The sequence below is a fragment of the Haemaphysalis longicornis genome, unplaced genomic scaffold, assembly GCF_048455015.1.
Source record: "Haemaphysalis longicornis isolate Haplotype H1 unplaced genomic scaffold, Haemaphysalis longicornis Haplotype H1 scaffold_2, whole genome shotgun sequence".
Lineage (NCBI taxonomy): Eukaryota > Metazoa > Arthropoda > Arachnida > Ixodida > Ixodidae > Haemaphysalis > Haemaphysalis longicornis.
In genome coordinates this window covers 289,427,214-289,439,738 of record NW_027526295.1, presented here as the reverse complement: position 1 = coordinate 289,439,738, position 12,525 = coordinate 289,427,214, and positions in this window count along the sequence as shown.

Below are 12,525 nucleotides of genomic sequence, written 5' to 3'. Positions count from 1 at the left end.
GTCCACGCCCGTCCTCCTCGTACCTCCCCCTCGGAACGCGCATGCACGCGTGTGTGCACTTCGCGACAAAAAGCGTTACGATTGCTCGGCGGCGCCCTTGATGTCGCACGATACCAGGTTCGTAAAGGTTCTTTTTTTTTTTTGTCGTCTGAGTCAGTGTGAGTGAAAAGAACACCACGCCACCTTGCGATTCGAGGGACATCCAAAAAGCACAAGAGTCACCTTGTATCTTCGAGACGTCCAAGGAATGTATAAATTTCTCGTTGTTGTGGCACGCATTTTTCATCGAGGCAAACAGCGTTAATCTGGTTGCTGCTGCCCATCAGCGTTTGTGTGTCCGAACCATAAGCCCACGCATATGCAAGTCCGTTGTGAAGTAACGTGTTAGAGTCAAACAGGAGTACACTAGTCACGTAGAACCCTAGTCACGTTATGTCGGTTGTTCCTGAAAATCCTCAACAATGAAGTTCAAGCAATTTGTGTTATTTTTCATACATAAAGATTGTCCTAATTTTCATTCAATAACTGTAAATTTGAATGCGTTAGATGACACAGGCGACCCGCCGCGGTGGCTGAGTGGCTATGGCGTGCTGCTGAGCCCAAGGAAGCGGGTTCGATTCCCGGCCACGGCGGCCGCTTTTCTGATGGAGGCGAAAAGCAGGAGCGCCAGTGTGTTCGAGATTTCGGCGCACGTTAAAGATCCCCAGGTGGTCAAAATTAATCCGCAGCCCTCCACTACGGCGCGCCTCATAGCCTGTGTAGCGTCGGTGCGTTAAAGCACCACATTCAATCAATCAGATGACACAAGGGCGGGTGTTCAATGTCATTTTAGGTCTACAACATACAGTCAGACCGAGTTTACCCAAGAAATGGAAAGCGAACGAAGAAAACAAGGAAGATGCATAGCACATCAAGAGCATTCAATTGCGTACACACGGTATTTCTGTTTGAGTGAATGAATGTTCTTGGTAGCACGTTGCAGTTCCCAATATATTTTACTGTATTTTCATTCGCAGGGGTAATAAAAGTAGATATGTTAAGTTCGAACCGATACGTTTTATTACAGGCGCGACTGGGTAAATTCGAGAATTTGAATACTTCCGGAACTCTTGTTCGGGTCCTAAAATCTTTTGTCAGAAAAAAACTCTGAGCTTATTATACCTTAGCACTTCTTATAAGCTGTGAATGCGAGAGCATTAACGTAAAACTCCTGGGCGAATATGCTATTGCAGGCGCTGTCGTGCGTCACGAAGAGCCGCCTTGCTTGTTTGTGGCTGCTGCGCCGCTGGATGAAGCACGAGGGTTGTGTTGAAGTTCTGGCCAGCGCGTTCAGGGCCCAACTGAACGACGCCTTCCTTTAAAAAACTCTTTCTCGGGCTACACACACGCGAAAATTTAGATCTCTCTCTCTCTCCTTCGACTCTGCTTCCAGACCAAAAGGTGGAACAACTAGTAAAAAAAAGTTTATATAGGAAGAACGTTTCCGAACTACCAAAACTGCTGGCGTTAGGCATACATGTCCCCAATATTTAGCGCTAACTAAACTTCATCAGACTTGAGGCAAAGTGTAAGCGCTGATTCGCTAGTACCCGCGCTCTTTACGTTGAAGGGTCCATGAAGATTTGAAAGAACCAGCCTTTGGCAACCCATTCCAGCCCCGAAAGACGCCTTTTTTAGCTGAGAAAGCGCAATCAATACTGAAAAAACTTGGCGCTTACAGGGACGTGCTATGTACACGAGCTGACGCAATATGGGACCAAACGGTGCAGTTATCGGCGGGTTAGCGGCACGCTAGCGCTCCAGTGATACCAAAAAACGAAACGAAATGCGCCGCTACAAACGCGAAGTCGTGGATCTTGGAAGATGCTTACGTCGGCGGCCGTCAAGCGCACAAACAAGATTCTTTGACGCCCTGGAGAAATTGCCGGAAAATGGCTAGGGGCACTGCTGCATCTGTTTTCCCTGATATCCCCATTATTTCTTTGAAATTTGCGATAAAATTGGTGTCATCGTTATTGGTACAAAGCAGGACTTCGTTTTAGTGAACCAAACTTGCATTTCGTCTTCATGGCCCCTTTAAAGGGACCATGCAACACTAGTTTCAAATGCTTGCAGAACGTAGTCACCCAGCCCACCCAGTACTTAGAGGGTCGCAAAGTACGTCAGCTAAAAATTACTGCTCTATGCCCATCAGATAATTTGGAAACTCGCGCGAAAGATTTTTCTCTCTTTTCCGGTCTTGACGTTCTTCAACGGCCCGGATTACGTCACAGAGGCCATGTAGCGGCTGCCGGCTGGTTTTCCTTCAGTTGCAGCATCGAACGCTTTTCGATAGCAACTTTAACAATAAACCCACAAAAACAAAGCAGAAACGTAAGGCGCAGGCACGTACCCAGAATTTTTTTTCGGGGGGGGGGGCCCAACCCAAGGTAACTTTTCTATGCAAATTAGGGGAGAGGGCGAGGGTATCCGCCGTTACTAGTACAAACACGATAAACGCGCAGCGTTTACCATAAATGCGCGTAAATCTTCATAGAGAAATGAAATTAACTGTATCCGCCCTTGTGATGGAGGCGAAAAGCAAAAACACTCGTATGTTCGAGATTTCTGAGCACGTTAAACATCCCTACGCGAAGTTTGCAAAATTAAAAAAAAAGAACGGCAGTAATTACAATATTTCCGGGAATAAATACGCGAACTGCACATTAACTATACATTTCCGGAGCATCCCACACGTTATACGCAATCGAAGTCGGCAGAAACGGAAGTGCATAGGCACTCGAGAGTTCAGATCTCCGTGGCAACCCTCTTGCGCTTCCATATTTTTCTCCAAACAAAACCTGTAGCTACTAGTTATGAAGGAAGGAAACAAAATGCTATAGGTAAATCGGAGATGTCATACGCCTAATTCCGTGTGTTATTACCCTGAACAGCCTCCGAATTCGACGTTTAACGGTCTGCCATTCAAAGCACCAATGATTCAGGCCTCGGAAATTGCAGTATCGAGACGCACTGGACTGCAGGAAATGTAGATAAAAAAACGGTGGCAAGCGCCAGCGCGTCAGCGCTTACCTCTGGCAGTTTTGTAAAGAACCTTGTTATATCCAGGGATGCGCCTTGTCGCTTCCTCGACGTCGCTGCGTGGCTTGTCCAGCAAGGCGGGGATGAGCTCCTCTGTCCTCTCGTTCGGCCCGTTGGTGAAGTAAACTCGTTGCTCTCTGCCGACACCTTGACGATATTCCGACATCGCGAGACTAAGCTATCATATGTACCCGGGGTTTCATAACCTCTCTAATAGAAAGACACAGTTCGCAGTCCAATTTTCAAGCCGAAATTTCTCTCGGCCAAAAGTCTGGTTGGGATGCATCGAGATGTGCGGCCCGGATTCATTTTCACCGTTCAACCGCGGCACCCCGTCTCTCTCATGTTGACCATTGGCCACTTAGACTCCGTGCCCTTCCCCGCTGAAGCCCGGTGTTCTCGAGGTCTGTTCATAGGAATGCAGCTCGGGGTCCGTAAACCCGCCAGTAAAGTTTGGTTCGTTGTTGAGGTGGGTGGTGTCGTCGTGAAGGACCCGATGATGAGACGAGGCAAGTAGATGATGAAGAAAAAGTCTATTTACACTTATTTACAGAAGACGACGAAGCATGAACATAAGATAACACATGATAATGAAAACTGGATTACAAAAAACAGGTGCCGCAGCGCACAAAAAGGGTATCGCGGCATGATCCCTGATGGGGGCCCGGGGGCCAAAACGGGTGCCGAACCGCCGCGCGGTTGGCGAGAAATTCGTGGGGCTCTAGCGCCCAGAAACTGCCACGAGAGCAAGTCCTCATGCGACCGCTCTTGGCCGCAGCTCCGTACAAGCTCAGCAAAATTGCGCATGCAGTCGCAAGCGAAGCAGCCTCCACACAGCAACACATGTACCAATTAGGATTTTGACCCCCGCTCCCCCCTGTCCGCCGCCCCAGAAAGTCGGGGGGAAACGAGTCTTCCCAAAAGCCGCGTAGAAGGTCGCCGGCAAGGCGGTCCCAAAGGGCTGCCACTCCGCCGACGGCTTGGGGGACACGGCAAAGCTGCGAGAAGGGAGGAGGGTCATCGCCCCGACGGGGTCCACCGGCGCTGGCATCACTACACCGCCGTTGTGCATAGCAGCCATTAACCACAATGGCTGTCAATCAACAGTGCCGCTGTCACTGCCTTTAGTTGTCCAAAGGAATGCCGCCGGTGTCTCTTGCCGCCGTACAACTGCGATGCGGGCCTTCACTTTGTCACCCTGCCGTCGCCGGGCTTGGTAACGTTGTTGCGCTTCCTTTTTGAGCGATCCTTCTTGTCCAGACGGACGCACCGACTGTGGAACAAGGCTTTTGTACTCCCATGGTAGCTTTCCCAAAGCGGGCGTAATGTTAGAGGCGCCGGACGGTGGGGTCAAGCATCCCCTCGCGCCACTCCGCTCGTCGCCATCCGGTTCCAAGCCCTTGTGTCGCCTTGGCTTGTTCGGCAGACGCTGCACACGTGCGCGAGCCGGACGTTGGAAGGCATTGCGTAGAGAAACCCTACAGCGGGTTTCTCTGCGGCAAGAAGACTTCTTACCCTTCTTACCGACAAACACAAAAGCAGCATTTCCACGAAAACTAGTGAAAAACGCGCTGTGAGTTCGGCTCAGGGAAGGAATTCGTTGAGCCACAAACACCAGGCATGTGCGATAGTATCGGCCGACACCACGGCGCGCTAGGATGGAGGGATTTGTTGAATGTTCAAAGACAAACATTTTCTTCCCCACCAAAACATATGGGACCCGAGCCGCTGAAACCGCCACCCTGGCGAAACAAGCGATAAGTTACTGCTGTCTGAGAGAACCGAAGCACCAATTGCAGACGAACAGGGTAAAGGGGGTGCAGGGAATTGCAAGTGGCAGGCTGGTAGCAGAGCACGAAGCCAGTGTACAGCGGTACTGGCTTCCGCGTAAACGAAGCAAACATACCTCGCCTGTTTTTTTTTTTTTAATCCCACGTTGACCACCAAATGATTCATCTTTTTTTTTTTTCGAAATGAACCTAATCCACAAACCAAAACTAAGTCAGATAAAACTGCACTGCCAAGAAAATCCCGGCAACTTTCCCCTAAAAAATGTGGCAAATAAATAGTTGAGACAATTCCCTGCAAACGTGTACGCAGGTCTTACTTCGTGTGGAAAATTAGCCAGACCCTGCTGTGGCATGGATCAAAATGAGCCAAATTCATTTGCCCAATGGGATTTTGCGTTGGTGTGACGTTTCGGGCTGTTTTGTGCGCTTTTGCATCAATTTTTTTTTTTGCTTTTGAGAGCTGGCTTATCATGAGGTCAGACAGCAATGAGGAGATCGGCAAATGATCTGCCGACACACGACTACGATAACGTGAACGGAAGCGGAAGTGAACGAAATGAAACTCAGAGGTGTGATACTATCATTTTATCTCGTCTCCCTCGTCTTTACGCGGTAAATCTGGTTATTATTATTGTTATTACTCCCATATTTCCCATTTACGTACCTAACAAATTAGCTGCCTCTTACAAGCCATGGCAAGCCATGGAAGATGATTTGAGCAGGCTTCTTGTAAAGCGTTTTGGAAATTTATGGCAAGCCAATGAAGAGCTTCATGAGTGTTTTCAGGCGTGTCCAAAAAAGTACCCTACGGAGCCATTCGAAAAGAGCTGTTTTTTAAGCTCTGTTGCATGTTTATTGCCTTTTTTGCTTGAAACTGTATCGTACCGTTCTTGAAAGTTGATTCTAAAGTTTTCATAAGAATGCCGCAGCAACTTGTCTGTTTCAAATGAGTACGAGCCAAATCTGAACTTATCTTAATATTGCTCAAATTCTCCGCATAATTATTAATTACTTGTCGCTATAGATTTCCCCTAGCTGACATGTGAAACATGTCATTTAATAGTTTTGACAGCACTGCATTTAGGTCCGGTTCCAAACTTTCGTTTTTTTCCCCTCAAATTCCCCTTAGGTGGATTTGGCTCATTCCGAAAAAAAAGCGCCTCAAATAGCTATCAAGCCCAGGATTTGTATGGCGCCGCTTTAGAATGCGTGCGAGGGACGATGAAAGGTGGCGCGGGAAAGGGGGGTATGGCCCAAAAAATTTCGGGGGGGGGGGGGCCCGGGCCCCCCGGGCCCCCCCCGCTGGGTACGTCCCTGGTAAGGCGTATCTGGTGCCCCGAGCAAATCACGCAATGCCGCTCCGTGCTGACGATAACTCTAGCTTTCGCAGTGCTTCCAGGCGCGAAGGAAAGAGTGAAAGCGTTTATCGAAAGTGTTGCAGGGTTTCTTTAAGGATGGACGTTGGGTTGGTCTTTACGATAGCAAGTGAGAACGACTGGCCGCGAATCCGCTCACGTCGCTGCAAATGTCGACGAAAAACGATAGTCTTCTGCCGCCGCTGACACGTAACTGCCTCTCCTGCCTCGACCTCTCACGCTGTTCTCCTCCTGTCTCGGTCCGCCCACTGGAGGTTTGAGGAGTTCAATTGTTCCACGTCCGCACTGCTGCGCCATCTGTTTGGACTCGGCATGTAGCGCTCCAGCCACGAGCGCGAGGCTCGGGCGCCAGCCTTGTTTGTATTTCGTGGTTAAATTCAATGTTTTCAACGCGTCGTCTTAAATTTGTTTCCGCGAAAATCGAGCACACACGAACTTTTAATTGAAAGAACAATACAAACACCAGTTATGTGTTGATTTTGTTCTTCAAATAAGCCTAATATTATCTTTTTGGTGAACAGTGTTGACAAATATAGAGCATATTTATTAGCTAAAAATTAGATTGAAAATGTTTTTCTGATATAAGCCTCACGCTCAAGAATTAATTTAAACATTTGGCCGGTTGTCTGAATCGAGGTAGAGAAAGTAATACACACAGACACATACGTGCATACGTGCATACATACATTCATACACATATACATACACACATACATACGTACATACATGCATACATGCATAGATATATACACATATACATGCACATATGCATACATACATACATGCATACATACATACATACATACATACATACATACATACATACGTACATACATGCATAGATATACACATACATACATACATACATACATACATACATATGACCAATTTTTTTTGTGTTGCGTTCGCAGCTCAATGATGCGCCTCAGCCAATGGGGGCGACATGCTGGCACATACCCGCGTTAGCAGCCAAAGGGAGCTCTCCTGTCCTTGGAATTTTTTCAACGGCGATGCTCTTTAAGATGGTAGTTGGGCCGCCTCGCCGAGCGAAGACGTCACCGCGCGCGCCGACCCTGCTTTACAGTAGCTTTGCCTCACCGCGCTCGGGCGGGACTCGTGTCGCCACCTGGCGGAGGCGCGATACAACACGGACAAGCCCGGCTTAGGAAACGCGTCGTGTAGTGGCTCGCTTTTTCCCTTGTTGCGACGACTGGGGTAGTTTTGACGGTGCGAAAAGAAGAATTAATGCCAAAATGAACGAAGCCAAAGGGCGAGAAACGATAACGTTAATTCCCTTCTTACTTAGCGTCCCACACGCCAGACCGCAAAAGCCGAACGGTGGTCACTGAAAGAGTTCAAAAATGTTGAGCAAACGCTCGTCCCGCTGCGTCCTCCGCTCATGGAGCTTCACCACCAAGCCACTGAGCACGCGTACATTATACGTACTTTAAAGGTGCCATAAAGACAAAACTCAAGTTTGGTTCAAAAGACGGCCTCGTTAGAATCAAACTGACACCAGTTTTAACGTAAACTTCGCTCAAATAAGCTACATAATTATGAAAAAATTCACCCGCATTTCCCCGAAGGGGAGCATGGGGAAGTGCGAATGCACGGGTGATGCTATGAGGGGGAGTTATGTTGAACTGTGTTGGCATTCGCCCGTTAGTTGCATTTAACATCCCCGCGTGATCAAGTGGGGATTCACACACCCCGTTAGTCGTTCTCTGGAAATCTTGGTGAATTAAAGTGTATGTTCGAGGAGATCACACACACACGCAAGTAAAGTGAAACGACAGTATTCTTTATTCAGCACTTGTTGGTGTTGTCGTTGTAGTTGACGGTCATTATGACCGCCTTGTGGTCACTGAAATGTACGGTCAAGAGTTGTTGCAAGACCGCGCGTATCAGACAGTTCCTCGCAAAGGCCAGGTCGATGTAGCTGCCGTTGATGGTGGTGGGAGCCTCTAGCGGTAGGCACGTCATGGAGTGGTTGGCGAGCATGTATTCCATCAACCACTCGCCGCCCTTTCGCACGTCCACGTTAAAGTCCCCAACAACCACGACCGGGTCCGAGGGCTTTACGCGCCTGGCCACACTCTCCATCGCCGCGTCCACGTATTCGACGACGTCGTCGCGCGAGATGTTTGGCGCGAGGTAGAGGGTGACGACCACGATTCCGTCGCCCGAGTACGCGTCGGTGTAGACGGCACTGTACGGCGACTCGTCCCTGACCGGCGAGGTGGACACGGCGTGCGACACGAGGTTCGCGTTGACGTGACAGACGAGGTAGACGCCGCAGTACTCGCCCCGACTTCCGCTCCTGGCGAAGCAGCAGTCGTCGATGGGGAAGTGGGAATGCACGGGTGATGCGAAAGAATTCTTCTTGGTCAATCGCCCTAAGTGGGTATGTGCTAAAGAAATTAGGAACTCTTCTTGGCCAATCGCCCTAAGTGGGTATGTGGTGCGGATGGACGGACGGCGGTGGAAGCGTGATTCAGGGTCGCTTAAGAAGTGCATTCGCACTTAAAAAGGGAATGGCCATGCGACCCACTCGCTCATTTCCCGCAACAGAACCTATGATGTCATACCAGCCTGCTCTGCGATTGGCGGAGGCCGGCAAAAGCAAACGCAAATTAGGCTGAGCTTATAAGCTTGCACAACGAGCTATTTATGCTTAAATTAATGCTGAAATTTAGGGCACATTCTTTTTAAAACAATAAGTATGGTGGGACAAACAGTGAAGTTACGAAAGCACATGTTAACTAAACATAGAAGTACTGGTGCGTACTGCTGTTGGCACTGCGCGCACTATGCTTGGTTTAGCTGCACAGCACTGTGCGGCTTTGGGGTTGTCTCAGACGATACTGTCGATTGACGCAAGCAACGGTGTGTCACGTGACCATATTTGTCGAGCGAGCACTATGTTTCACAAAACGATCATTTTCACCCAGAACAAAAACAAGCCAGGTTTAAATACGGCCAAAAACAAACCAAAGGCAGAAAAGGGCTTGCCACGATATGCTGGCGCCATCTAGGTTCAGTAACGTAAACAAACACGCGAACGCCGCCGTAGGGTACCTCGATACCAGCGCCACCGTACAGGGTGGAGTCACCTTTTGGACGGTCCCGTGCCGCCTCAATTGGGTCAACGTGCTCAACGCGTTGTTCTTTTCGTTTCCCACGAGACCCAGTAACGCGAAAAGAGAAGATGATTCAAACTTCGCCAGTAAACCGCGTTGCGGCGATAATTTTAGCGCAGTTTTGATACAATGACTTGCTTCGGCGGCGAGCGAGTGAACCAAAATGGCGGCGCCAGCGTATACGTGTCTCAACCCTGTACCACGGACGCGTGAATCAAGGCACCCTAGGCTGCATAGCGGTCGGTTTCTGTGATGTCATTGCAGACCACGAAAACACAAGATTTAGTGGGAAAATGAAAATTTTAACTTCAAATTGATTAATTTCTCAATGAATAAAGCATCGTTTCTATCCGGACAAAAGGTTATTTCCCTTTTAGGAGCTAATGACCACACCATGCAGAAAACTCGACCGAGTCTCGAAGCATAACCACGCAGAAAACTAAGCCGAATCTCCGAGCATAACCACGCTTAAACTTAGCCGAACCAAGAATAAGCTAGGTGGGGCCACGAAAAAGTCGCTGTTTGCTCAGTCTTCGCGCCACTGGTGCGAAGCTTCCCCTTTTTTTTATGACGCAGGATCGCCGCCCAATGCTCCGCTTTATTACCCTAACTACTTGCCGTTATTCTCAAATAAATGTTTTCAACAACAGAAGCACGCTGCGGAATGTGGCGTAGTCAATGCGAGTTAGGAGCCACTACAGACGCCGGATGGCGCCGGTGGCAGGCACTTGTGAATAAAATTCTGCCCGTATGTGCTGCTGTGCGCGCGGATATGCATCTAAGGGACCATTGGGGGCCACGCGAAACGAAAAAAAAAAAGGCGCGGGTTCACCATAGCACCTGTGCGGGTGTTCCTCGCGTTGCAGCCAATGGGAACACGGAAATCTGTTTCGCTCACAGACACCAGATGCCCAGTTGGCCATTGAATGCTTTTATGTTAGAGCGGAAGGGAATTTTTGATATTGTAGCGTGCACTACACTGGCCGAGGTTGAGCAGTTTCGCGTGGCTCCTGAAGAGCAGTGCTGAGCAAGCGCGACACCTGGCGGCCCGGTACACTTCATCATGCGAGGGGTGGCCGGGTGTGGAACCGATGGCTCGTGCGTCGCAGCAACACCGGCGTGCGCCTGTGGAACCAGCTAAGCACTGGGGCGATTGGTGACGCTGCGCCGGAGCCGCTTGATAAATATACCTACATGCGTTCCCTAATGCGTATACCGTGTGTGTGTCATTGAATAGCAATACGCATGATAATCAAGCTAACCCTAGACAACCAGGAAAGCTAAAAATAACCAGCTGAACCTTAACTCACGCTACGTATATCATCGCATGGCCGAGCTAAGCCACTGCTATTTTTTTTTCCGGAACATGTGTTGTGCTTATTTTAAACGGAGATATATGGTTCCCGCTGTATACTTTGGCTAGGCGGCTGTGTTTCGACTACGTTGTTATGTAATTATTGTTGTTGTTGCTAAGTTCTTGCAGTTGTTTATTCATTGAAAGGAATATAAATGGAAAGGTCCTTCTTCCCTCGCTGAGTCATAGGCGGCTGATGCGCAATTTGCATTAAAAAGCTGAAACATAAATCAAGGCAGCGATTACTCGCACATAACGAAACAGAGTAGACTTTCTTTCGCGAGTAAAACGTGCCTTGACTATGCATCCGTTTAAATATCTGGCCCTTATGAAATCATTTCGGCTATTTTTTTCCTCCGTGGCCGGCTATCGCTGTAAAAACTTGATTCTGATGCTTTTTAACCATATTAGTTCTTTTCATCGAAGGGCGGGCATCGTCTGTAAAAGGAACCCTAACTGAAAGCGATGCTTTACCGGAAACTTTTAAAGTCACATTTCTAATATGTTTGGAATAATTTCAGATAGTTTGTCGTTGACACAGCTTGCTTAAAAAAGGAAAGGTGGTAGGATATTACATTTCTCTGCGAGACGAAGTAACCTAATTCACAGCCATTGATCGACTGCTTTAAAAAGCGTTTTTTAAATGCCCCCCCCTCCCCCACCCCCCCCCCCCCCCCCCCCCCCAAAAAAAAAAAACAAAGAACATTGTACGTGCATCTTCTATTCTATATGCAACACGAAACCTGAAGAAAACCCTGAAATGCAGCGTTGCCCAAAAATGGCTTCCTTATCCTTAAAAGACGACCACTAAAGACGGGAGAGGCCAACGGTGTGCAATCTGCATATCGCAGGGGAGAATATTAAGCGGCAGCCGCAGCGGCTGGCCACCGGTTGGAGAAATGGTACACCACAATTTCCCAAGGCCACCCACTGCGTTAGCGCATGATTTGAACATGGTGTAACACGCTCAAATGAATTTTGCCTTGCCTAGCCTCAAGGATATTTCTTTCTAGCTTTTCCTTAACACGTCACGAAATCTGGGCCCCTTTTGCCAAATAGAGTAAACCGGGCGAACTCGCCAAATGGGACAGGTACAATGGCTCAGTGCGCAAGCAAAGGTCTTAAACTTACGCATGGGCATCATTGATAAAAGGTGACAGATAGCTGCGCTACAGCTATGGAGGATTTGCTAAGAGTATCTGATGGTGACCGTTAAGACGTAGGCTCATAGGTTGACTCGTTTCGCCTATCTACTGTTTGTGGCACATAGAGCATTCCAACTTATACACAATGTTGGATAAAGTGCACGTAAAACTTGAATTAATCTTGTGGACATAATTACTGGCTGTCCTTTTTACAATGCAGTCTGTCTGCAGGTGCCTGCAAGTCTTGCATCTGGGACGGGAGCAGCTGGCTATGACTGGTTGCTTTGAAGGACCTGTTTTAGCATGTACTAAAATATCTTTCTGTTCTCCGGTAGGTAACCCTTGGTGCTTCCGGCAAAATCTTTTTAAGTCGGTCGTTACTGGCTAAAATGGGGTAGTACTTCCGCAGTATATTGTTTACGTTTGGCAGGGCGTTTGAAAATTTAGTTATTAGGGCAGGCGGCCTGGCACTTTCGTTTTGTCGCTTTTGTTGAGCACGTCATCCCTTTTGAGATTAGACGCACGTTGGTACGCCTAATCGAGCGAGCTTTTGGGATGGTTCCTGTTCATAAGGGTGGACTTGAGTTCATCTAGGTGCTCTACGTAGTTACTGTCATCACTGCATACTCTTCTAAGCCT